Genomic DNA, 26643 nt, shown 5'->3' with positions numbered 1-26643 from the left:
GTCCTCATTCACAGTACCCTAGTCCCGGCACTGACATGTTTGCATGCACATAGAAAAATGTTTGAGAATAATTTCATCACACAAAAGTAAAGGAATATTTGCATTTTGACCCCATTCATCCCTAGGTTTTTTAAATTTTTTTAATTTTTTATTTTTGAGACAGAGTCTAGCTCTGTTGCCCAGGCTGGTGTGCAGTGGCACAATCTCGCCTCACTGCAAACTCCACCTCCCAGGTTCAAGTGATTCTCCTGTCTCAGCTTCCCGAGTAGATGAAATTACAGGTGCACGTGACCATGCCCAGCTAACTTTTGTATTTTTAGTAGAGATGGGATTTCACCATGTTTACCAGGCTGGTCTTGAACTCCTGACCTCAGATGATCCACCAGCCTCAGCCTCCCAAAGTTCTGGGATTACAGGCATGAGCCACCACGTCCTGCCTTAATTTTTTTTTAAGAAGGGATATGACCTGAAGCAAGTCATTTGACAAGGGCTGTATACAAGGGACCAATGGAGACTTACAAAAGCAGTAAAGACCTGCTTTAGCCCAGGGATCTCTTCTAGTAAGCAAAATGTTAATATTTGAGCTCCCTTCAATATGTTCACTTCCACGTCACTTTAAAGGCTCTTCATTTATCTTATTCCTTCTCTAACTCTTTGAACAGAGGAAATGCTGCCAGCACTCTTATTGTATAAATAGTCATACTTGTTCCTATTTGTATTTTTTTCATGTTGTAGTCTGAGGGCTTATTAGTAATAGCTCTTTCGGATCACAGTTTCTGTATAATTACATGCAATAAGCTGAGCAAATGTTAATAACTCTTTAAAAACACAGAAAATGCTCAATTGCTTGGCAAGGATTTACAGTAGCTCAAGTCAAAGGTCTATGTACCAACACAGCTGCTAATTCTGAAATTTTCCACATGAATACGAGTGACTTCAATCTTTTTCATTCAAAGTCTCTTTGTATTTCCTTCTAAGCAATGTTCATACTCTTTACTGTGTTTTCTTTTTTCTGTTTTTAAGCTTTACATGGTTATTTCAAAGACACTTAATAACCTCATTTTTTCAGGAGACCCTGTTTGCTGTATCCTGTTACCTTTAGTAAATAAAGCTAACAATTAGCTCAGCTTTATTTTCATTATGTATACTGTCCATCAAAGGAGTCTGTATCTTAAGATAAAGAGTAGGAAGTGTGCCCTGTGTTTTAGACTTAAAATAGCACAGTCCTTTTACTATTTATATATTATCTCCATATGATGTAAAATATTTCCACTGTGTTTTCTTGTTTTTCGGAGATAGGGCTATAGTTTCCTTTTCTCTTTTAAAACCTTTCAAAGCTGCCAAAAAAAAAAAAACCAACCCATAATTCCACTATTCAGATTCATGATTATAAATGAATGAAAGACTGAAATAAATAAAAAACATATTTCAAAATGTAGATGATCTAGTTTTTATTTTTTCCCAAGTGTAATGTTTAAAGACAAATTCAGCATCTCCAAATCCTCTGTTGTGACTCCAGCGTGTCACATGATCAGTTTACGGAAGAGTGAAATCTTTATCTAAGTCAGCCAGCTGTTTGGTCTCCGTGATGCCAAACAATGGGTTTGGTCATTTTTCCTAATGACTTGATAGACTTTGGTAACGTGAAAATACTGATAGTTGCTTAGAAATTAAAGGCAAGATGATGCCAATCCATAATTTTAACCAAAGGTTCATTTCAGTCAGGTGTTTGTTATTCCTTTGAAGAATAAACAAACTAAATTAATGTTTTTTAAAATCAAAAACAATTTTTATCACAACTGTCAAAGAAAATCAAGATTAAGCTGCATTACATGATGTTGGCGTATAGATTAGGTATACTTCATAGATGACATATTTAATTCATGACAGTTTTTGCAATCCCTGCACTAAGGAAAGAGTTTGCAAAACATACTACTGGATAAAGACAATCATGGAAATACAAAGACAGAGTGGAAAATGCATGTTAAAATTTTAAATAAATATCTGTCCCTCAAAAACAGTTGTTCAGAATTTCATGCAATTAAAGCCACCTAAATAATACAATTTCTAGTGCCCACAGTTTATAATTCAACTTTTTTAAAAAGCAAATTATCTCATCAATCAGTAACAATCCTTTACTCTTGTTTGTTTGTACCACATGACTTTCAGTCACATAAATTTAACTCTAAAACAATTGGGAGTAATTTAGGTATAGACTAGTGTGAAGTTGAGATGGACTGGTCTGTAACCAGCAGTGTTCACAAAATATATCAATATTCCCAAGTTTACAGAGAAACATATACAAGTAAATCTCAACTGAAGAAAATTAAATATGTAAATGTTCTATTTACAAAATAGGCAAATCCTGCTTTATTTTCATTGTGGAAGGATCTATCGCCACTCCTTCCAACACAGCTGAAACAGGTATCAGTTATTAAGACAACAGGGAAATTTATGATCAAATTTCCCAGGTTCCAGTGAATGTTTTATCTGAAGAACATCTATTCTTGATTGTTGACTGCATTTTCTCTTTTAAAAAGAATCTTCTTTTATCTCACTCTCCCAAAAAAGTTATACTCCTGCCTAAATTTCTAAGGAAATTTGAAAAGTATGTTTACATATGTGGCATTAAAATATACACCAGTTCTTCAAACTTAAAATATCAAAGAAAATGTTCTTTCCACTGAATGACAAGCCCAAAGAACAGGCTACATTGGTCCCCAATCTTTAGAATGCATGGAACTTTTATAGGACCCCAAAGGGATTTTCCTGAAGAGGCTGCTCCTGTCTTTCAGTTTAAATAAATATTTTAATATTAAATAAGCTGGCTCATATTTTTAGGTGCATATCTGTTCGTAGATTTTGTCTACATTTCTTGGTTGAAAGAAGGGTGACATCACTTTTAAGGAAAAGGAATAAACTATTTCTAAATTAGATTCATTCTATTTCATTCCTGTGGTTCTTTTGATTGGATTAAATTGGATGAAAAATGGCATTGATTCAGATGCTTTCTTTTTTTTTTTTAACTTGTCACTGATTTGAAGCTCATGGTTTCACTATTGGGCCTTGAGAAACTTAAATCTTTTAAGATCCTTCAGCAGGTCATTGCTCATTTCCATTAGTATGATCCCATGGAAGCATTTATCAATAATCTTTATTAAATATTTTAGATGCTTCCTTCTGGAACTCAGTTCTCTTAACTATAAATTTAAAATTAGAAGGTTGAAAGAAATAATCTCTACAGGACTAAAATTCTATAATCCTATCTAAATTTTGAAATGATCTAATAAAAATATATTCTGCTTCTCGTGCTTTTTGATGTGCATAACTTTTTTTTTTTTTGAGTTGAGATCTTACTCTCTTGCCCAGGCTGGAATGCAGTGGCACGATGGTATCTCATTGCAGCCTCAACTCCCTGGGCTCAGGCGATCCTCCCATCTCAGCCTTCCAAGTAGTTGGGACTACAGGTGCATACCACCATGCCCAGCTAAGTTTTGTATTCTTTTGTAGAGATGGGGTCCAGGCTAGTCTTGAACTCCAGGGCTGAAGCGATCCTCCTGCCTCAGCCTCCCAAAGTGCTGGGATTACAGGCATTGGCCCCATGCCCAGCCCTGATAAGCCTACATTTCTTTGTTTTACAATTTCTACCTAATTAGCACATTTTTCTGTTACTATTAAAAATCAGTTACTTATTGCTACCACTATTCGAGTTAGGTGTATTAATGAGGTAATTTTATTTGAGAGGGACAGTAACACAATTTCACATTAGTTTGAGCAAAAACAAAAATTAAGGCCCACATGTCTGGACATTCAAGGCATTACTAGCTTTGGCAGAGCAGGATCCAAGTGTTCTCGCATCTCAGGTGTTTGTCTCTCTTCACCTCTAAACTCTTCTTCCTTTGCGTTGGATTCACTTCTTGGTATATCTGCTATGAGTAACAGTTAGAATGGCTACTGTCAGCTTCATTCATCTGTAGATCCTATGAATTCAGCAATCCCATTGTTGAAAAAGTGCATGTCTTTCCTGACAGCTCCAGAAAGTCTGGGATGGATTCTAATTGGCCTGACTCGGGTCATGTAGCCAAATCTGAATCAATGCCAGGGGCCAAGAAATATTGTGTCCTCCTTGCCCAGGCCTGGATCTTGTACCCTATCACTGGCATCAACTATTATAGTCACCACAGTCAGCCTGACTGGAACCACGTGCACTCAGAGTGGAGAGGTGTTCTCCAAAAGGAGTAAGAGGGTTATGGTTAAAGATAAGGGATTCCGAGCAGACAAAACACCAGCTGGCCACTGTGCTAACTCCTGAGAGCATCCTATCAACCTGAGTTCCTCAACAACGTATTTTAGTATTCAATCTATTCGTGCAGCTATTGTTCATGCAGTGGAGTCCAAAATGTTTATTTTATGGCATTGACTTGATATTTTCCATAATATAGTACTTTACATGCAGTGAAGAAACTGTTTTTTTTTTTTTTTTTTGAGATGGAGTTTCACTCTTGTTGCCCAGGCTGGAGTGCAATGGCGCGATCTCGGCTCACTGCAAGCTCCGCCTCCCGTGTTCAAGCGATTCTCCTGCCTCAGCCTCCCAAGTAGCTGGGATTACAGACATGCGCCACCACACCCGGCTAATTTTGTAATTTTAGTAGAGATGGGGTTTCTCCATGTTGGTCAGGCTGGTCTCGAACTCCCGACCTCCAGTGATCTGCTGGCCTCGGCCTCCCAAAGTGCTGGGATTACAGGCATGAGCCAGCACACCCGGCCTCGTGAAGGAACATTTTTAAAAACAAGTATAGAATACATTTTGTGGTAAAAACTTCTTTTATTAAAATTTCATACATTGTTTTCAACTGTTCTACTTCTGTATTATATACTTTATAATTTAACATGATAACAAATCAGGCCGGGCACAGTGGCTCATGCCTGTAATTCCAGCACTTTGGGAGCCCAAAGCTGGAGGATGTCTTGAGCCCAGGAGTTCAAGACCAGCCTGAGCAACATGGCAAGACTCCATCTCTACAATATGAAAAATCAGCTGGGTGTGGTGGCACATACCTGTAGTCTCAGCTACTTGGGAGGCTGAAGCAAGAGGATTGCTTGAGCCTGGGAGGTTAAGGCTGCAGTGAGCTGTGATCACAACATTGCACTCCAGCCTGGGCAACACAGCAAGACCCCATCTAAAACAAACAAACAAACAAAAAAAACAAAAAACAGATCAATAAACATTATTCATTTGTTCACTTTCAAAAGTTCTAACATTTGAGGCCCATGAAATTTTCTACTCATCTTAAAATTATTTTATTACTAATTCTTCATAGGGGAAATAAAACAGTGTTCATTATATTTGCTATTATATTCTCTTCAAGGATCCTCTTTATGGAATTCGCTTATACCATCTACCTACTTCTAATAAAATCTTCATATTATCATCAACTAAAGAGTCTTGTATAAGGTCCAAGACAGAAATACATTAGTCAGCACCTAGATTCTAAGATGCTTACAACTTTTTAAAAAATTAATTTTGGGTAACTGGACCTTTTAAATAAGTTTCTTTAATTAATACCCAAATTGTCAATAACAAAACAAATTTAGTACACTGGTTCAGAGCCGTAATTATACTCTCCTCAGCATTTTAATTGTAGATAATTGAGCAGCTTCATAACTTATGAAAAATATTTTTACCATTAAGTTAACAAGTTCTTTAAAGAACTCATCATACGTGAGCCTCTTCAGACAAGATCTACTGCATTTGAGGTAAACAGTATTATTTCAGATGCAAATGAGAACAGACTGGAGTCTAATGTGATTCACAGAGCCAGATATTCTGAGCCTCGAAATATTTATACGTTGTAAATTTTTTGACACCTTTAGGCCATTAGGGGACCAATTTACCAGGTTAGATGTCATAAAGAACAAGTCACATAATCTTTTTCCTTTCTCTCTTTTTTTTTGAGGAACATGTCATTTATTTCTCTTCACAGTCAGTCAGATTCTGAGTGGGTGATTTTTTGCTTTTGAGGGTAAATAATGTAAATGCATGCAATAAATCAATGGCTCTAATTCAAAAAAGTTGTTATGCTGGATAAATGCTAGCCACTTTCTATTCATGAGATTGTAACACTTTTAAGGAAGCAAAAGTAACATTCATCACTTGCCTTTAAATACTGTTTATATGGCCAGGCACAGTGGTCATGCCTATAATCCCAGCACTTTGGGTGGCCAACACGGGAGGATCACTTGAGGAGTTCGAGACCAGCCTGGGCAACGTGGTGAAACCCCATCTCTACTAAATATATAAAAATCATCCAGGCGTGGTGGTGCACACCTGTAATCCCAGCCACTGGGGAGTCTGAGGCATGAGAACCGCTTGAACCCAGGAGGTGGAGGTTGCAGTGAGCTAAGATCATGCCACTGCATTCCAGCCTGGGTGACAGAGAGCAAGACTCTGTCTCAGAAAAATAATAAAACAAAATAAATAAATAAATACTGTATATATACATGTATATATATAATCAAATATACATGCATGTGTATATAAATACAAATATATGTGTGTATACACATATATATATACACATGCATGTATATTTGATTATAAAAATGTGGGGCGATCTGAACTACTGAATATGGAGAAGGCTCTTGGGTCCTTCTGATGGGAGAAATTTGGGCAGAAGAGTTCAGCCCCTTTGCATGAAGGGAGTTCTAATTGGAATAGCCAAAGGTGACCCTAACTCTGACCCCTTATCCAGGGGGAATAAGAACAGATTGTTGCTGAGAGAAATGAACCACTGGAATGGTCCTTCTACCAAAATCAAAGGCTGTGGGCAGCCAGGTATGCTTTGATTTTCCAGCCTTTCCCGGGTGCTCCCCGTTAGGGGGATTTCCCTAGAAGCCACATATCCTGGGTATGTACCCATGGTCAGGGGGACTGCTCCCTATAGTGGGAAGTAAGAAAGGGCAGAGATGCTCCATTGCACAGACTGGCTAGGCAGGATCTGACTATAGGCCTGGGACTCTACCCACAGTGGAAGCATGAAAGAGCAAATATAGTGCTTGAGAGCCTGGGCTCTGGGTCAGACAAACCTATGAGCCCAGGGTGGCTTTACCACTCACCAGCTGAGTGGCTTAGGAAAGTTGTCTCCCATTTCCACACCCCCCTTTCTCATCCATAAATTGGAGATTGTAAAATAGATGCTATCAATCTTGCGGGAATGTTGCGAGTTCCTAGCACGTAAGTATTCAATGCAGAGTAAGGAGAAAACAGTAGCCCAGAGGACTAATAGAGAGTGGTGTTAGAAAAAGTAAGACAGGGAAGGAAGGAGCAGAATAAAGAAATCGAGTGTCCCTTTACTGAAAACGGCCACATTGTCACAACAGTGGTGAAAAGGCACCTGTCCGTGTCCACCCTGGATGGCCCGTTAGTCAGCCGGCCATCTTTCTCAAAACAGAGCATGGAGCTGCCGTGCAAGATAACACCAAACAGATGTCAAGATTCCTCCAGCAAAGTGTAAGTATACATTAAAAAATAAAATAAAGTAAACCCTCTGGTTTGAAAATAGTTTCCCAAAATTGTCTGGTCCGTCTTCCTTTCACTAGGCAGACTTCAATTTAGACAACTCAAAAGATACAACATGACTTCAATTTTAAGTGTCTGTAGAGAAATAATTTTCACAACCTCCCTTGACAAACTATTTCAATGGGTCACAATCTTTACTTCAGAAAGTTGTTTTTTTTTTTAAATCTGAGTGGTCTGGCCAGGTATGGTGGCTCATGCCTGTAATCCCAGCACTTTGAGGGGCCCAGGTGGAAAGATGGCTTGAGCCCAGGAGTTCGAGAGCACCCTGGGCAACATAGCAAGATCTCCTCTCTATGAAGACAGAAACAAAAAATTAGGTAGGCGTAGTGGCTCGCACCTGTGGTCCCAACTACTCGGGAGACTGAGGTGGGAGGATTACTCAAGCCCAGGAGATTGAGGCGGCAGTGAGCCAAGGCAGAACCACTGCACTCCAGCCTGGGCAACAAAGTGAGACCCTGTTTCAAACAAACAAACAAAAAAAAACTGAGCAGTCATTACTAATGCGTAATGACATTCTGTCTCTAATGGTCGGTCATTATGCTTTCTGAAGGGATTATTTCCTTGACCAACTTTTGGGTTAGTAAATTGATTCCCTAATGAAGAAAATGTGTAATATTGTGAGAAGTTAGAGTTCCATATAAAACATCATATTTAGAATATTCAGATTTGAGCCCTCAGAAATGATTTAAGTTCCAAGCTTATCACTGCAGTTCAGATTGACTCTTATAAAGGGTGCTAGTGAAGGTGGTTTCCTATTGTTCCCTCCATAGCATCTCTTGGATTAATTGTCCTTCACCCAGCTGCCCATAAGAATCACCCTGGGAACACTGAAAAAATGCTGATGCTAGGGCCCCATCCCCAGAGATTCTGAGTTAATTGGCCTGGGATGAGGCTTGTCATTGCTTTATTTTTTAAAGTTCCCAGGTGACTGTAGCAGATTTGAGAGCCAGTGCTCTCTGCGGAATTATAAATGCAAAGACATGAAATATTCTTTTCTCTTTCCTTTGTCCCTTAGTTTCACAATGTAGTCATTTAAGAAAGATTATGATATGAACATAATCTCTTTAGTTAAAAATACTTAAATGACTGCATAATGATTCTGTCTTTTCATCTGAGTGATTTAGAGAGGAATGATATAGTAACTCCTACATCTACTATGAAATGGTCTCATAAATTGCATCTGAAAATTATTGAAACTATGTTCACCAGCTAATGAATCTTTTTTTTTTTGCTATAAACCAAGAAGACAAAAATTTCTATTAAAGTAATTAATGAGCATTTTTCATCTTTCCTTGAGAGATGCCTTTTCTGTTTCTAATAAAGCCACAGTTTCTCAGGTATCCATACCTTAATCTTGCCACCTCTACCACAGTGCCTTATAATAGGCAAAAAGTGAACTATGTTTTAAACATTTTTTAAATTTTTAAATTTTTATTTTTATTTATTTATTTATTTTGAGACAGGGTCCGTCTGATTCTGTCACCCAGGCTGGAGTACAGTGGCATGATCACCACTCACAGCAAACTCCACCTCCTGGGCTCAAGAGATCCTCCCACCTCAGCTTCCAAAGTAGCTATAACTGCAGGCCAATGCCACCATCCCAGCTAATTTTTGTATTTTTTTGTAGAGACAGGGTTTCGCCATGTTACCCAGGCTGGTTTCAAACTCCTAAGCTCAACTGATCCTCATGCCTCAGCCTGCCAAAGTGCTGGAATTACAGGCATATTTTATTTTCAATGTATAAATGAAAATACCCCATTAGTGGTGGTGAGGGTGGAGGGAGGGGTCATTGATATTCCCTCTCTGCTTCAGAGAGGCTTTCATCTATGATCCTCTTTGTTAACCTTTGTCCCTGCTGTTTCTGGAGCTCTCCAGGTTGCTGCCTCTCCATGTATTCACCGAAACTTCATTTAATAAATCTTCATGAGGACCTTGATATGTGTCCGTCACTATTTAAGACTGTGGACCTGTGGCAGTGAGCCAGACAGGCAAGAAAAGCCAATTCTGTCATGGAGATTGCTTCAAAAGGGGAAACAGAGAATAAACAACAAATAAAAAGAAAATAAATATCAGGCAATACAGAGAATGTAATATATTGCAATCTTGTATTTCATGGAATACACTTAGGGCAACTCTAGTCTATTATATGCTTCTAAGTAAAGTTGCCCCCCACCCCCCGTTTATCATAAACTAAAATGGCTTTGCTATTTTCTCCCAAGAAATCTTTCATTTTTCTCTAACAAACTCCTACAGAATTATATCTAGCTTCACAGTTTCCAGAATTTCATCTGTTGAAAGCTCACTCAGAATATTACTTCTTTAAGTTCAGTAGAGAAATGTTGAACAGGGCATGGCCATAAAATTTCAAGTGAACTTACTCTTGCTTGGAACTCACAACATGTTAATTTTCTCTTCTTGCTTCTTTGTCACTTTCTGATGGCTTTGACTCTAGATTTTCTTTATATTCTAGATCTTACATTGACCAAAGATGAGATTTTCCAGCTCCTTCCACATATTTGGATATCCGTTCTCTTAACTCAGTTCCTGAATTCAATTTGCCATGTGCCATTTTCACTCTACACTTCTGAAATTTTGGTGGAAGGTCTAGTGACTGCCCAGTATAACGACTCAGAGAAAGAAAAAAAAGTGCTACTCTCTACTCTATTGACATAACAATGATTCAATAAGCAATTCTTGAACATCCACTGTGCTTGTTTTCTAAGAGCTGTATGATGCACAGGGATTACAAAGATAAACAAGATACGGCCTCCCTTTCTGAAGAATCTTACAATGGAAGGTCTGTGGTCAGTTGGTTAAACGAAAAACTCTATTAAAGTGGACAATCTCATCCTTAAGTTTCTCAATGTAAAAAAAAAAGTGGACAATCGTAACACATGCATAGCTGAAATGTTTAATTTTTTTTTTTGAGACGGAGTCTCGCTCTGTCACCCAGGCTGGAGTGCAGTGGCGCGATCTCGGCTCACTGCAAGCTCCGCCTCCCGGGTTCACACCATTCTCCTGCCTCAGCCTCCGGAGTAGCTGGGACTACAGGCGCCCGCCACCTCGCCCGGCTAATTTTTTTTGTATTTTTTTAGTAGAGACGGGGTTTCACCGTGGTCTCGATCTCCTGACCTCGTGATCCCCCCGCCTCGGCCTCCCAAAGTGCTGGGATTACAGGCGTGAGCCACTGCGCCCGGCCTTGAAATGTTTAATTTTTAACTTTAAACCCTTAAAGATATATTCACTACTCATCAAACTTTAGAAGTAGGGTCAAGGCCTTTTCTTTGATTGATGATTGAACTTTGCATGGTCTTTCTTGCATAGACATAACATGCCATCAATAATTTCTAGTTTTAGTTTATTTAAAATAGAGAAAGAATGTACCACCACTGTGGAAGTGGCTGAATACTAAAACCATTTAGATTTCTGTGATTTTTCCCGAGTCTTACACAGTTGCCTTGCTCATTTCTATTCTAACAGCACTTGTTTTAGCATCTCATGTTTATAGTCTTTCCAAAGTATTAAAGTAAGTTTTCAAGAAACAGCAACTCTCTGTCACTCTACACTTCATATTTCATCAGCCTAATTATATTTAATTCAATTACGTGCTTTGAGAGATCAAATACAACCAACATAATCAGGTTTGAGTACAAACTGAACTGACTCTTTGTAAGCACACACTCCATGTGGAGGGAGACAAGGAGGACCAGGAGAAGGAGCCCTCTCAACTGGGAGCCTTCAGTGTACATTCAGTATCTATCCGTACATTCCCCAGACAGCACAGAATGCTCTGGGTAATCTGACAAGTTGCTTAAGAGATATACTCATACTATATTATTGTAATATGATATTATCAAATAAAGTTTCACCTAAAGCTGCCTCCTTACATATTCTAAGTTCAGCCTAAAGGTTTCTCGTCCACAGTGAACTGTAACCCAACTGGATGTGTAAACAGACCAGAACCTGCTTTTGTGCCAATCACCAAGTTTCAGCCAAAGGTGGCCAACTGTTCAAACCAGGTTCAAATAAGGCAAATGCTGAGCTGTTATCAATCTGGCTGTTTCTGTACCTCACTTCCATTTTCTGGATATAACTTTCCTTCTTCTGTCCATAAATTTTCTTCCACCATGTGGCTGCACAGGAGTCTGTCTGAATCTGCTGTGCTTCTGGTGACTGCCCGATTTACAAATCATTCTTTGCTCAATTGTTAACTCTGTTGAATTTAATTTGTCTAAGGTTTTTATTTTAACAAAATGAACGGTTTAATAAAGGCTTGTGCAAAGGCTTAACAATATAAATCATTTAAAAGGCTTGTACAAAGTTTTTTGTTTGTTTGTTTGTCTGCCCAGGCTGAGTGCAGTGGTACAATCATAGCTCACTGCAGCCTCAAACTAGGTTCAAGCAATCCTCCTGCCTCAGCCTTCCAAGTAGCTAGGACTACAGGTTCGCACCACCACGCCCTGCTAATTTTTAAAATTTTTGTAGAGACGAGGTCTTCTTTATTTTTTATTTTTTTATTTTTTTTGAGACGGAGTTTTTGCTCTTGTCGCCCAGGCTGGAGTGCAATGGCGCAATCTCGGCTCACTGCAACCTCCGCCTCCTGGGTTCAAGCGATTCTCCTGCCTCAGCCTCCCGAGTAACTAGGATTACAGGCATGTGCCTCCACGCCCAGCTAATTTTGTATTTTTAGTAGAGACGGGGTTTCTCCATGTTGGTCAGGCTGGTCTCGAACTCCTGACCTCACGTGATCCAACCACCTCGGCCTCCCAAAGTGCTAGGATTACAGGCGTGAGCCACCATGCCCGGCCGAGACGAGGTCTTACTATGTTGCCCAGACGGTGTGCAAAGTGTTACGTATATCTTAAAAGGATCCTCCCCTGTCACCAGCATAAATATTGTTTTGGAATTTTCTCTTACCTTTTTTTTGTCTTTGATTATTTTAAATTTTCTTTTGGATATTCAATGAAATTGCATAGTTCAACATTTCTAAAGTAAAACAAACAGTGAGAAGTGTCTCTGACACCCCTGGCCCCAGCCATCCAGCTCCCTGTCCCAAAGGCAACCAGTGTCACCAGCTCCTCCATGCTGAAGTTCCTTACGGAGTTTTCCTTTTTTCTTTTTTTGAGACAGCTGTTGCCCATTTCAGCTCACTGCAACCTCTGCCTCCCAGGTTCAAGCGATTCTCCTGCCTCAGCCTCCTGAGTAGCTGAGATTACAGGCACCTGCCACCATGCCTGGCTAATTTTTTTTTTTTTTTTTTTTTTTTTTTTTTTTTTTTTTTTTTTTTTTTTAGTATAGACGGGGTTTCACCATGTTGGCCAGGCTCGTCTTGAACTCTCAACCTCAAGCAATCTGCCCGCCTCAGCCTCCCAAAGTGCTGGGATTACAGGCATGAGCCACTGCGACTGGCCTCCTTACGGAGATTTTTAAATGACTATAAAAACATATCAGGTGCATAATCGAATTCATTATCTTCTATTTTCCTTTTCATAAAAATACAGAGTGTTAGCATACTAGTTTCTGCCATTTCTAGGATGAGTTTTGACTTCACTCTCTGGGACAGAACTGTCATCAAGCAGGTTAAAACTTGTCATATGCTCTCAGTTTCCCTGATTAAGTCTCCAGCAGGTGGCCAGATTATGTCCTAATTACTACCATATCTTGATCATGTCCCCCTTTTGTAACATATGTCGAGAAGACATTGTGTGTTTCCTCTCTTAGGTCAATTAAACGTCATTTCTCTCTCTTTTATTTATTTGGAAGCAGGTTAGTATATATTTTGTGGATTTTCTTAAAGGTGTATCTTCTTGACATATAGTACTGTTATGTCTTTCTTACTATCAAATTTTTAATCATTCTTTATATATTTGTTATGTGAGACAAACTATTCCATGATAGCATGTCCACTAAATCCTGGTATTTCCCCTTAGATTATTCAGTTATATACATGTTGCAATGTGTATTCATTTTATTTACAACCCACGTGCTTTATGTTGGCCTTGATATTTGAATTTCTAAGTAATATTTTCAGTGTCTTCTAATGATTCTCTCATGTGAATCCCTGAGAAGCTCCTTCAGTCTTATTTTTCATTCTGTGTCCTATCTGTTCTCCCCCAAAGAAATCAGCCTCATGGCTTCATCCAGGAGCTTATTTTGCTTTCTCTACATTTTCAGTGGTGAGCCCCCTCCAACTGGCCAGCTAACTTCTGGGAAAACATATTTGTTCTTCCTCATTTTTGCAATATGCATGTAACCCCAGCCAAGAGCCAGGATATTAAGTCATGGTTCAGGTATCTAAGCCCATTTCATCAACACTAACTGCATTGTCAGTAGTTCCCTTCCCAGAAGTTTCTCTATCTTTCAGATATCCTACTCCAGTGAAAAAGAAACAAGGAAACACGGCCTCTATGCCACTAGTTTCCTACCTAGAAATGCACAGTCCCTAATGACGTTTCCCCAATCTTTTCTGTGTCTTTCTTCTGTTCAAGAATGATCAATTTGCTAATTTGCCAGCTTTGTTAATCAATTATTTAATTAATCCAACAAACAATTATTTAGTACCCAGGAATGCATGGTTAAAAATTAATTGATTAATTTATGAAGTTTTACAGTAATTTGTTACTGTATGGCTATCCTGGCTATCAGTTAAATTGATAAGCATTGCAGAAAAGTATGTTACAAAAGATATGGGAGCAGTAAGGAATAAGCACATAACTCTTCTGGGTAGCACAGCAGTGGAAGCAAATAAGGCTTACAGAGGAGAAAATGTGGGACTGAGCGCGGTGGTTCAGCCTGTAATCCCAGCTCTTTGGGAGGCCGAGGCAGGCAGATCACTTGAGGCCAGGAGTTTGAGACCAGCCTGGCCAACATGGTGAAACCCCATTTCTACTAAAAATACAAAAATTAGCCAGGCATGGGGGCACATGCCTGTAATCCCAGCTACTTGGGAGGCTGTGGCACAAGAATCACTTGAACCCGGGAGGTGGAGGTTGCAGTGAGCTGAGATCATGCCACTGCACTCCAGCCTGGGCGACAGAGCAAGACTGTCTCAAAAAAAAAAAAAAAAAAGAAAACGTGGGATTTTAGAAATAAGTAAAAGCCTACCAGGCAGTCAGGGGGGAAAAGTACATGCAGACAAACAGGATTTTCTGCAAAAGTATGGAGGTGTGAACACACATGCAATGTCTAGACTAAGCAAGGCATGGTGGCTCATATCTATAATCCCAGTGCTTTGGAGGTCGAGGTGGGAGGATCACTTGAGCCCAGAAGTTCAAGGCTGTAGTGAGTTAGGATTGGGCCATTGCACTACAGCTTGGGTGACAGAAGAAGACCCTGTCTACAAAAAGTAAAAGAAAATAAAGTCTAAACTAAGGCAACAGCAGTACCAATCAAGAGGTGAAAAAGAATTGGGAGACAGTTTAGAGTTAGAATTTGTAGGATTGGTTGCGCATGGTGGCTCGCACCTGTAATCCTAGCACTTTGAGAGGCCAAGGCAGGTGGATCACTTGATGTCAGGAGTTCGAGACCAGAATGGCCAACATGGTGAATCCCCGTCTCTACCAAAAATATAAAAATTAGCCAGGTGTGGTTGCATGTGCCTGTAAGCCCAGCTACTCAGAAGGCTGAGGCAGGAAAATTGCTTGAACCCGGGAGGCGGAGGTTGCAGTGAGCTGAGATTGCACCACTGCACTCCAGACTGGGCGACAGAGCAAGACCTTGTCTAAAAAAAAAAATATATATATATATATATATATATATATGTGTATATATATAAGATTTGTTGACCATTAGGATATAGAAATGAGAGAATGGTAAGATTTAAGAATAACTCTGAGTTTGGGGTTATGAGTAGAATGATGGATGGTAAAGCCTGAGATAAAGAATTCAGGAGATGGAACAGGTTTGTGTGTTGGATTGATGATAATGAAATCAATTTCGCACACATAAATGTTGAAGTAGCTGTAGGTTATTCGAGCAGAGGTGCCTCTGAGAAGTATTGGTCTGAGCCTAAGGGAGAGGGCCAAATAAAACATAAGTTTGGACTGTTGTTAAGGTCATGGGAGTGACATTTTCTGTGGATTGAGAGATTCTTGAGAGGTAAGTGAAACATCTTAAACATTCTTCCAAATAAGAGGTAGAACTGCCAGCAATTTTTTTTAATCCATTGATCTATCTTAACGGGCTAGTAATGGGAAAATTTATTGTAATAGAAATAAAAAACATTAGTAATAGAAATGGAATAACTTTAAAACCTAACAGAAAATAGTAACAGAAAAAATATATTACAATGTGATCTAAGGTTGTCCTTTGGGTCAAGAACACCAGTTCCAGCTCACTTGCTGTTCATGACCCCAGTTCTGAATCATTCTTTTCAACCTTTTTTGGCAATATCCCACCAACCAAATCCTCCCTGGAAATTAGAAGGCTAAAATCAATATGAAATCCTCCCTGGAAATTAGAAGGCTAAAATCAATATGACACTTCAGACACCTCCAACTGAATTGTCCAAATCATTGGACCCATTCACTAATTTAACACATGGTCTGCAAATTTCAGTTACTGCTATTGTGGTGAACTAGCAACTGGCTACTGTGGATGGATGTTTACACTAGAGATTTATAAAAGCCAAAGGAATAATGGCCACAGTGAAACATATGATTCCTTATTACTACTAAGAAACTATTCAATTTACCCTACAAGTTGATTGCAAAAGTGATTTGCAATTCAACACCTTGAGTTTCTCATTAAGTTCAACGTAGATGAAGAGGTTTAATATGTCCTCAATCTGTCACTCTATGAGCTGGAAGTGGTATCACTCTCTTTTTAAATTTTGTAACACAACTATAAAGTGGCCTAATTCAAGAAAAATTTTTAAATAAATTTTATAGAGTGTCTAGAAATTCCAACATGACACCAAAACCTATATATGGGAGAAGGAATTCAGGCAAAGCAGAATTGTAAAATGTTGTGTTGAAAGTAAGTAGGTCTCTGTTTCATGAGGAAGCACCCTCAGAGGAGGAACTAGTCTGAGTGAAGTTTTTTTTTTGGTTCAGTTTGGGCTTTCCAGGAAATTGTCAGGGGTGTGACAGAAAGCTAAGTTTTCAGATTTCTTCCACTTCTCTGTCATTTTCAAGAGCAAATTAAACCTGTTGAATAGTTTGGTTATATCATTTCTACCATCACACTCACTTATAGAATGGAAAGAGAAGACATTCTAATACAAACGATCTGAAGGCAGAGAGCTTATTTAATTTAAAATTATATCACCAAGATCTAGGTCAGCACCTGACCATTATAGCTGGTCAAATATTTGTTAAATTAAATGAACGCATTTTGTTATCCCTATGCCCAACTCCATTTAACTGTCATAGACTTTAACTGTCACAAGAAGAAGCACTTTTATGACTCCTTTGCAAGCCTGCACTGGAATCCCAGGACAACTGACTGGAAGACTTTAAATCAATGTCACAACAGTTATTAGTTAGATGAGCAATTCTTATTCTTGTCTAACTATCAAGAGGTTACTTTGATACCTTCAAAAGCTTTGGAATTTTAAGGAAAAAACCCATAAATATGCAGATCTAACAAATGCATGAGTTGTAAAAATCTTCATTTGAAACTCCAGGGGCAATGATGGTAAAAGAGTCATAACTTGCAAGTTCTGCTTAATACACTTGCAAGATATATATATTTAAAAGCAGTGGATCAATTATGGGCAAGAGAGAGAGCTGACCCAGTTTCTTTTGCCTCATAGGACTTCAGTCAGTTGTTAGCATCTTTATTCCATTTCTGTCTACGGTTTACAATCCAGGACAGCGTTAATGTTTATATTACAGACCAGTCTCCTCTCCTTACTTTCTTTATGTTACTTTGTTTATCTCCTCTAGGGATCATTTATTTATCACCTACCATATGTTAGGTCTTGGAAATACAAAGGTGAATAATATTAAGATTCTCTCTTCAAATAACTTATAAGCCAATGGAGTAAAGCAGCAGTTATAATAATTGCAAAATGTGCTGTGGTTATATATAGGAAAGGCAGGTAACCCTGGCTTCTCAAAAGAGGTAGCACCTGGACTGAGTCTCGGATGACAGGTAGAAGTGAACCAAGAAAGTAGCATGTGCAACAGCATGAGATCAAGGGAAAGCACAGCACAATGAGGAAGTTGTACGTGGTTCTTTACAGACAGATACAGACATTGCGAAATGAGATGAGCAGACTAGATAAGTTGGGCAGGACCAGGTGAGAGTGTTACACCTCTGCATCACCCTAAGGAGTTTGACGTTAACTTGAACCCTCTGCATTTCTATAAAAGAAAAAGTTCTCTGATAACACAATTGAAAATATATCAAAGGCAAAGCAAGAAAGCAGGCAGAAAGACAGGTTAGAGGAAGCTTGTTGTAGCGCTTTAGAAAAAAACCAATACCTTAACTACGGTATTGGCAGAAGGGAAGTTTGGTTCAAAGCATCTAAACCAGTTAGGAGATTACCTCAATCCTCCAGGGAAGAAATGATGTCATGAACCAAGGAGGTGGATTTAAGAGAATTAATCTCTCTCCATTTCTATCCAACATGCCAATTGTTCTGAATTTTTCCTTCGAATATAAGACATGTGAATAAAACCTGTTAGCTTTCTGGTTCCATGGACTAGGAAAATGTTGTCGAATGTTATTTTCATGTGTGGTTATCTTAAATTAAGATCTCCATGTTATGTGCATTTTAAAACATATCTTTTATCAACTGCTACCTGGAAGTACATGCTTTAAAATAATGTAATGGTCAGTCTGATCCCGGGTGAGTCAACTTCTTCAATGGACAAGAGCAGCTGGTAGAGGAAAGAGCTTGAAGAATCATCCTCTTAAAATGTAAGTCAAATCGTCTCACTCTTCCTCAAAATCCTTCCATCCTCCCTATCTTGCTCTGAATAAAAGTCAGTCTTTACAATGACCCACAAGACCAAGAGCAGACTCCCAACTCTGACCTCAATTCAATTCCTTCTACTCTTTCCCCGTCACTCATTTCGGGGCAGCCATGCTCATCTCCTTCTCAACCTCAAAGACTCGGGGGAAGCTCGCTTGGACTTTGAGCACTTGCTCTTTTTGTTTTCCCCAGTTATCCTCCTGGCATGTTCCCTCACCTCCCTCAATTCAGGTCTTTTCCTTCCCTTATCACTTTACTAAAAAATAAAATACTCCTCCCACTCTCAGTACTCTCTTCACAGCTTATATTTTTCTTAACATTCACCACAATCTAACAGACTTACTATTGTGCTTCTCTTGTTTATTTTCTATCCACAACTAGAAAGTAAGTCCTACAGTGGCAGAAGATTTTGATGTTTTGCTGTATCTCTAGTACCTAGAACAGTGTCAGGCACATGGTAGAAATTCAGTGACTATTTGCCCAATTAATAAATTGCTGTTTCAGTGTGACCATCAGTCATGCAAACATGGTGTTCCAAGACCTCACCGATTGACAAACAAAATCATTACCATGGAAAGAACCCTGCAGCCAGTTATTGTTTTTTCCAGCAGGAAGCCTCTGGCAAAGTCAGATATAGTCTAAACTGTTTCCATCGACACAGACTTTTGTATAAAGCACTATAATCAGGGCACGGTTTCTAAGAAAATTAATTTATAGCCAATCTTCACCTGATCCTTAATGACTATCAAGCCGTATTAAATTCTTCAGCATAACAGAGAATGTGTGCTTATTTAAAACTGCAACTTTAAATTATATCCAGTAGCAACAAAATGCTCTTTGTTCATTACTATAGAGAAAGGTTTTTGCTGAGAGTGATTCCTTCACTTTATACTTTTTTTGCTGAGAGTGATTGCCTTCAGCTTTATACTTAAACATCTTCAAGGCTTCACTTGAAGGTGACCATGTCAGCCAAAGCAATCACCACAATTAACAAAACCAAATTACTGGGTAATGTTTCTAAAGACTCTTTTCACGGTCTTGAGTTTTGGAAGGTTTCTATTGCTACTTCATTTTGTAATACATAAATGATTGCTCATTGTTTAAAAAAATCAATTATTACAGACATAGATTGAGTTTAAAAGAACAAGTTTACCTTCATCCTTCTCACCAATTCCACTCTCTTCCCCACAATGACAAAAGTTAGCAGTTTGCCATGTATTTTGTATACCTCTTTCTATCCGTTTACACAAAGATGCACACGTAGAGTTTTAGTATTGGAAGATTACAATTTTACATACATATCTAGTAAAGTACTCTCTTTACCTAACAATGTGCATTGAACATTTTTCCACATCAGTGCATACCGAGTTCAGTGATCATATTTTCAGGTTTATCCAATTATTCATAGTGCCATCTTTCACTATTAAAAGTAACTTCTTTTGGACAATAAATTATATGGTCCCCTAATAGAAAGTTATCTGATTAATGAATTCATAGCAGTCTATAAAACCATAATTTTTATAATCATTACCTTAAAAATGAACAATCAGATATAGCCTTTTTTGGTATCATGAACAAGACTGCAAGGAACATTGATATACATACATATTTGTGCATGTGTATTAATATATTACAGGATAAATTCTGTAAGTCCAATTGTGAGGTTAAAGGATATATACATTTAAAATTTTAATATACTCAAATTATTCTCTAAAAAGCAATATTGTTTTATACTTCCATCAATAGCACTTATGTTCCCATAACCTCACACCTAACAAGAGCATTATAACTTTTTTTTTGCCAATTCAATGGGAAACATATTATTTTATTATTGTTTAAATTTGTATTTCACTGATTACAATTGAGATTGGGCATTCTTTCATGCAACAGTATATTTTGCCTATTTTACGATGAGGTTGTTTTTCTTATTAATTTGTAGGTATTCTTTTGTGTTGAATGTAATATGTATAGGTTATAAATATTTTCTCACAATATCTTACTCTATTTTCCCAATAATATGAAAAACAAATGTACCAATTCCAAACCTGCTACACCCATCAATTTTTATATTCTCAAAAAAACGGTTAAAATACATATAACTCAAAGCATAATGTCCAATTTTTTTATCTTCCATTATATGTGTGTGTGTGTGTATTTATCTCCAAACCATACACAAGTATTATGATTAATGGAGAGATATGGTCTGCCATTGAATATGTTGTGAGTCATTTTATTTCTATATAATATTTCTTCAGTTTTTTACAAAATAAATATTTTAATTACAATTTTGAGTACAACAAACAAATACGGATGCCTGTGAATCACTCTAGCTCCTATGCATAAAAACTCATTTATTTAGAGAAAGCAAAGCTTAATCAGATTGTTTTGTGTTTTTCCCACTTTGACTACCAGGATTGAGTTAACCTTTACCTAGAGGTCACAGTGGATTGCATGTATGTCATCCTAGCATGGAACTGACACCCGCAGTGTTAGTCATCTCATTTTTTCAATAATTCATGAAGAAATGGAGGTAACAAGCTTTCTCGACTGGAGAAAATGTTTAATGATTTCCAGAGGGACAGAGCATGAGCAATTAAAAAAATTTGCAGTCCAGGCGCAGTGGCTCACGCCTGTAATCCCAGCACTTTGGGAGGCCGAGGGGAGCAGACTATCTGAGGTCAGGATTTCAAGACCAGCCTGGCCAACATGGTAAAACCCCGTCTCTACTAAAAATACAAAAATTAGCCGTGCGTGATGGCACACACCTGTAATCGCATCTACTCGGGAGGCTGAGGCAGGAGAACTGCTGGAGCCCAGGAGGTGGAGGTTGCAGTTAGCCGAAATCGTGCCACTGCACTCCAGCCTGGCCGACAAGAGAGAGACTCTGTCTCAAAAAAAAAAAAGAAAGAAAGAAAAGACAAAAAATTTTTCAATATTCTGTAGGCAACGAGATTCCCCCCAAACACTCTCTCATATGGATACATGCTCATGCCAGTTGGCACGGTTGGTTATCAAATAGTTTTTCTTTTTTGGTTGTATGAAATAGCTATTTAATGAGATACTGTCTTTTCTCTGAATAAACCACACTCTCTATTACTTAATAAAAATTAGAAATAAAAATAGGCATTGGCAGCAGGAACTCTGATTAAGAAGATGGTCTTTATCTTTTCGATGTAATAGGATTTGTGTTTTCTCAAAATCCTGTTGCAACTAATAACAGGCATTATTTCAGTATTTTCATTTCCATATTTTCATTTCAGCATTTTCATTATGACCTGATTTATGTCTAACAAGGCTTCATCATTTCCACACACCACCCTTTTAACCAATAACACAAAGGCTAAAGCTGGGCTGTTCAAACGATAACCATGGAAAAATAACTGGAAATAATTGATCTCTCCCTAGTTAGGGTCTGCCTAATAAGCTGTGGGAAATCAGCTCAATTGAACTTGCAGGCCTGTCTAATTTATCTTTGTACATGTACAGACAAATTCTAGAACCAAACTTTAAAGCTATAGATGAATATTCTTTTTAACCACACCCAGTCCACACCCATTTCCACTTTGCATAAAGATCAATTGCACTAATTTATGACATTCTTCACACTGTCAAGACTTTCCACAGGAATTCACTAATGACAGTCTAGGAGTAAGGAAAAAAACTTGTTTTTTCAGCCATTTGACTTCATGCAATTGTGATAATTCCCACTGCTCAGATTCCAGTTGTAATTATTATATTAGATGAGGTTGGAAAGGCGATATCTTGCTGGCTAATTCCTCTAAGTATTTGGAAGCATTGCCATCATAGCAGGAGCTGTGAATGGTAATCATGGTTCATCTTTAAAGGACAGGAGTAAAAATGCTTAAAAAGCAAAAGACCTTTTTTTATCCCTTAGAGTAATAAAGCATTCATCACATCCAACCCCACCCAAACTCCAGTCTGATAGAACTCAGCTTGTTTTCTGCCAGATTTTATCATTATTTCTAAAATGCAGTTCCTGAAAAAAAAGAAAAAAAAACATTCACAGACTTTTAACCTAGATATTGATTTGAGAGTTTTTAATAGTCTGTAATTAAGATAAAAATTTGGCATGCTTGATTGCTTTTCTCCATCACCATTTATTAATAGCTGAATATTGGATTTGGAACCAGTAAATCGAATGGTTTTTCCTATATGCCATCTGCTGATGCTGAGAATAAATTCTGCCCTTTATTTATGACAATGTATAAGCCTGTTAATCATTTAGGCAAATCAGCTCACCATCACTGCCCACAGTGAATTGTTACAAGCTTTAGAACCGGAGAAAATGGATTAAATTAAATTTCAACTCTGCCACTTATTAATTATGTGACCTAGGCAAATTGCCTCCACTCTCCAAGTCTCATAAAAATGGAGATAATAATACTCAGCTCATAAATTATTATGAGAATAAAATGTTAAATGTTCAGCAGAGTGCCTGGCACTTTTTCAGCACTCAAAACAATGATGTTATTTTTGTTACATCTTTTCTTTGGTGGATTATTTTATATTAATGAAGGTAGTTACATCTCTTTCAAAACCATGGTAGAAATTTAACTCTCATACCAATCTGCACCTATAAAATTAGGAGAAAACTCAAAGTCCAATAGACTCGGGCATCTTTTGTAGTGAGTACTTTTACGCGTATTACCAGCAAAAGCACACGTGGATGTGTCCCTTCTGAAGAGCAATTCGGCAAAATATGTCAAAAGTCTTAATTAAATATGTTCACATACTTCAGGTCAGTATTTTTTTTTCCTAATAATGCATCCTAAGGTTTTAGTTATAAAGATGTTCATTGAATAATTACATATACTAATACCAAAAAATAGAATCAACTTGTAAATTCACTTGTTATGAATTATGGCTTACCAATAGGAACAGTAGTACAGGCACAGTGGCCTATGCCTGTAAATCCAGCACTTTGGGAGGCCAAGGCCTGAGGATGGCTTGAGCCCAGGAGTTCAAGACCAGCCTGGGCAACATGGCAAAACCCTGTCTCTATAAAAAATACAAAAATTAGCCAGGTGTGCCGGCACATCCCTGTAGTCCCAGCTACTCAGGAGGCTGAGGCAGAAGAATGGCTTCAACCTGGGAAGTCAAGGCTTCAGTGAGCCGAGATCACACCACTGCACTCCAGCCTGGGGGATAGAGTGAGACCCTGTTTCAAAAATAAATAAATAAATAAGTGACACAATAGAAGTACGATGAAGGCCACACATGGTAACTCACACCTATAATCACAGCACTTTGAGAAGCCAAGGTGGGAGGATTATTTGAGCCCAAGAGTTCGAGACCAGCCTGGGTAACATAGTGAGGCCTCATCTTTACAAAAAATTTAAAAATTAGCTGAGTGTGGAGGTGCGTGCCTGTAGTCCCAGCTACTTGGAGGCTGAGGTGGGAGGATCACTCAGCCTCAACCAGGAGGTGCAGGTTGCAGTGAAGTGAGATCACTGCCCTCCAGCTTAGACAACAGAGCAAGACTCTGTCTCAAAAAAAAAAAAAAAAAAAAAGGTACAATGAAAACTCTAGGCATTATATAAAAAATAAACATAAGAAGACTTCAAAAGGTGGAAAGAAGAAAAGAAGAAAGCAGGCTTGCTTGGGGCCTGAGGAAAGACATGGCTGTGAGTTTCCCGGTTTTCTTTTTGCTGGAGAGGCAGTAATTTCTAAGTGCCAATGAGACGGACCAAAAAAAAAAAAAAAAAAACCCCCAAAAAGAGCCAGTTCTCTCTAACCAAAGAACTAAGAAAAGGGTAGCCTAGAAAGACAGAAAATGTTGGTATAATAGCCTCCCCTAACCCCAGCCAAACTCCACAGAAAAATTTGCAGCCCCACCACCAACCCTGTCAGCAGAGTCTGAGTGGGGATTAGTGGGGATTATAGATCTTGCCCAGCTGTAACAAGGCATGCTGCTCTAGACCAGTGGAGGCAAGACTTTCATCACCGCCTGACAGTGACAATCCACCTTCTTCGCAGTGTCAAGAGAGATCACAGGGGAGTATAGACTTTCATCCTCACTTGAAGGTAATGAGGTGCCCCTTCACCTCTCCATTGGGGTGGTGTCAGTGGAGGCTAAGTGAATTTCTACTTCCACTTAATGGTAAGAAGGCAGTCCTCCCCACAGCAGTGTTGTGGAGACCAAGTGGGGAGCAGTAATGCCTGAGGGGCACACCCTCTCCCTCTGGCCAGGGTGACATCACGGTAGCCTAGTGGGAAGCCTGACTCCTCTTCCCACTCATCACTTATGAAAGCCCTACCTTCAGGGTGGCAACAGAGGCCGAGGGGGGAATCCAGACTTGCATGGCCACATGTCATTAAGGAAGCAGCTTCCCAACCACTTCCCCTGCCAGAACTGTGTCAGATAAAAATCTTCTAAGCCAGAAGATTTAAATAAGATCCAGAGTCTCATCCATAGTACTCTAAATATCTAGGATACAATTAAGTCACTTGCCATACCAAGAAGCAGGAAAATGTCAACTTGAGTGAGAAAAAACCATGAGCAGATGAAATGCTGAGATAATATGGATGTTGTAGTTATCTGATAAGGATTTTATAGCAGCCATCATAAAAATGCTTCAACAAGTATTACCATGCTTGAAACAAACGAAGCAGCAGAAAGTCTCAGCAAAAAAAAAAAAAGAATGTTCTAAAAAAGAACCAAATGGAAATTTTAGAACTGAAAAATGCTATAGCCAAAAGAGGAAAAAAAAAAAGAAAAACTTAATAAATAAGCTCAACAGAAGAATGGAAAGAAAAGAATCAATAAACTTGAAAACAGAACAATAGAAATAACCCAATATGAACAGAGAGAAAATAGACTGAAAAAAAAAAAAAAAAAAGAACAGAGCCTTAGGAAACTGTGCAGCTATAACAACAGAATTAAATTTATGTCACTAGAGTCCCAAAAAAAGAGGAGAAAGAGATCCAGGCTTAACTTTTATTCTCCCAAGACAGAGTCTCACCTGTCACCCAAGTTGGAGTGCAGTGGCACGATCTCAGCTCACTGCAATCTCTGCCTCCCAGTCTCAAGCGATTGTCCCTCCTCAGCCTCCCAAGTAGCTGGGACCACAGCTGTGCACCACCACATCAGGCTAATTTTTTTTTTTTTGGTAAAGGTGGGGTCTTGCTACGTTGCACAGCCTGGTCTCAAACTCCTGGACTCAAGTGATCCACCCACCTGGGCCTCCCAAAGTGCTAGTATTACAGATGTGGTATTTGACCATGCCCGGACAAATAAACCAATTTCAAAACAGGCCAAGAATACAAAATTAGCCGGGCATGGTGGTGCATGCCTGTAATTCCAGCTACTTGGGAGGCTGAGGCAGGAGAATCACTTGAACCAGGGAGGCAGGAGGTTGCAGTGAGCCGAGATTGTACCATTGCACTCCAGCCTGGGCAACAAGAGCTAAACTCCGTCTCAAATAAATAAATAAATAAGCCAGGTGCGGTTGGCAGGCTCCTGTAATCCCAGCTACTCTGGAGGCTGAGGCAGGAGAATCGCTTGAACCTTGGGGGACGGGACAGGGGAGGTTGCAGTGAGCCGAGATTGCGCCACTGCACTCCAGCCTGGGCGACAGAGTGAGACTCTGCCTCAAAAAAAAAAAAAAGCAGAAACAACTCAAATGTCCATCGATTGATGAATGGTAAATAAAATGCAGTATATCCAAACAGTGAAATATTATATGAAAATACAAAGGAACTTGAAGAGCTGATACATGCTACACATGGATATGCTGATACATGCTACACAAAAATATGATGCTGAGTGAAAGAAGCCAGTCAGAAAAGATCGCATATCGAATAATTCCACTAACACGAAATCTCCAGAAAAGATAAATCTATAGAGATAGAAAGTAGATTAGGCCAGGCATGGTGACCCACGCCTGTAATTCCAGCACTTTGGCAGGCCGAGGCGGATGGATCTCCCGGGCTCAGGAGTTTGAGACCAACGTGGGCAACATGACAAAACCCATCTCTACAAAAAATACGAATAATTAGCCAAGTGTGGTGGCACTGACCTGTGGTCCCAGCTACTCAGGTGTGGTGGCACTGATCTGCAGTCCCAGCTACTCAGGAGGCTGAGGTGGGAGGATTGCTTGAGCCTGGGAGGCAGAGGTTGCAA

This window comes from Nomascus leucogenys, chromosome 23 (assembly GCF_006542625.1).
Source record: "Nomascus leucogenys isolate Asia chromosome 23, Asia_NLE_v1, whole genome shotgun sequence".
NCBI classification, from domain to species: domain Eukaryota; kingdom Metazoa; phylum Chordata; class Mammalia; order Primates; family Hylobatidae; genus Nomascus; species Nomascus leucogenys.
The sequence above is the reverse complement of the archived record's forward strand: the minus strand, read 5'-3'. Positions refer to the sequence as shown.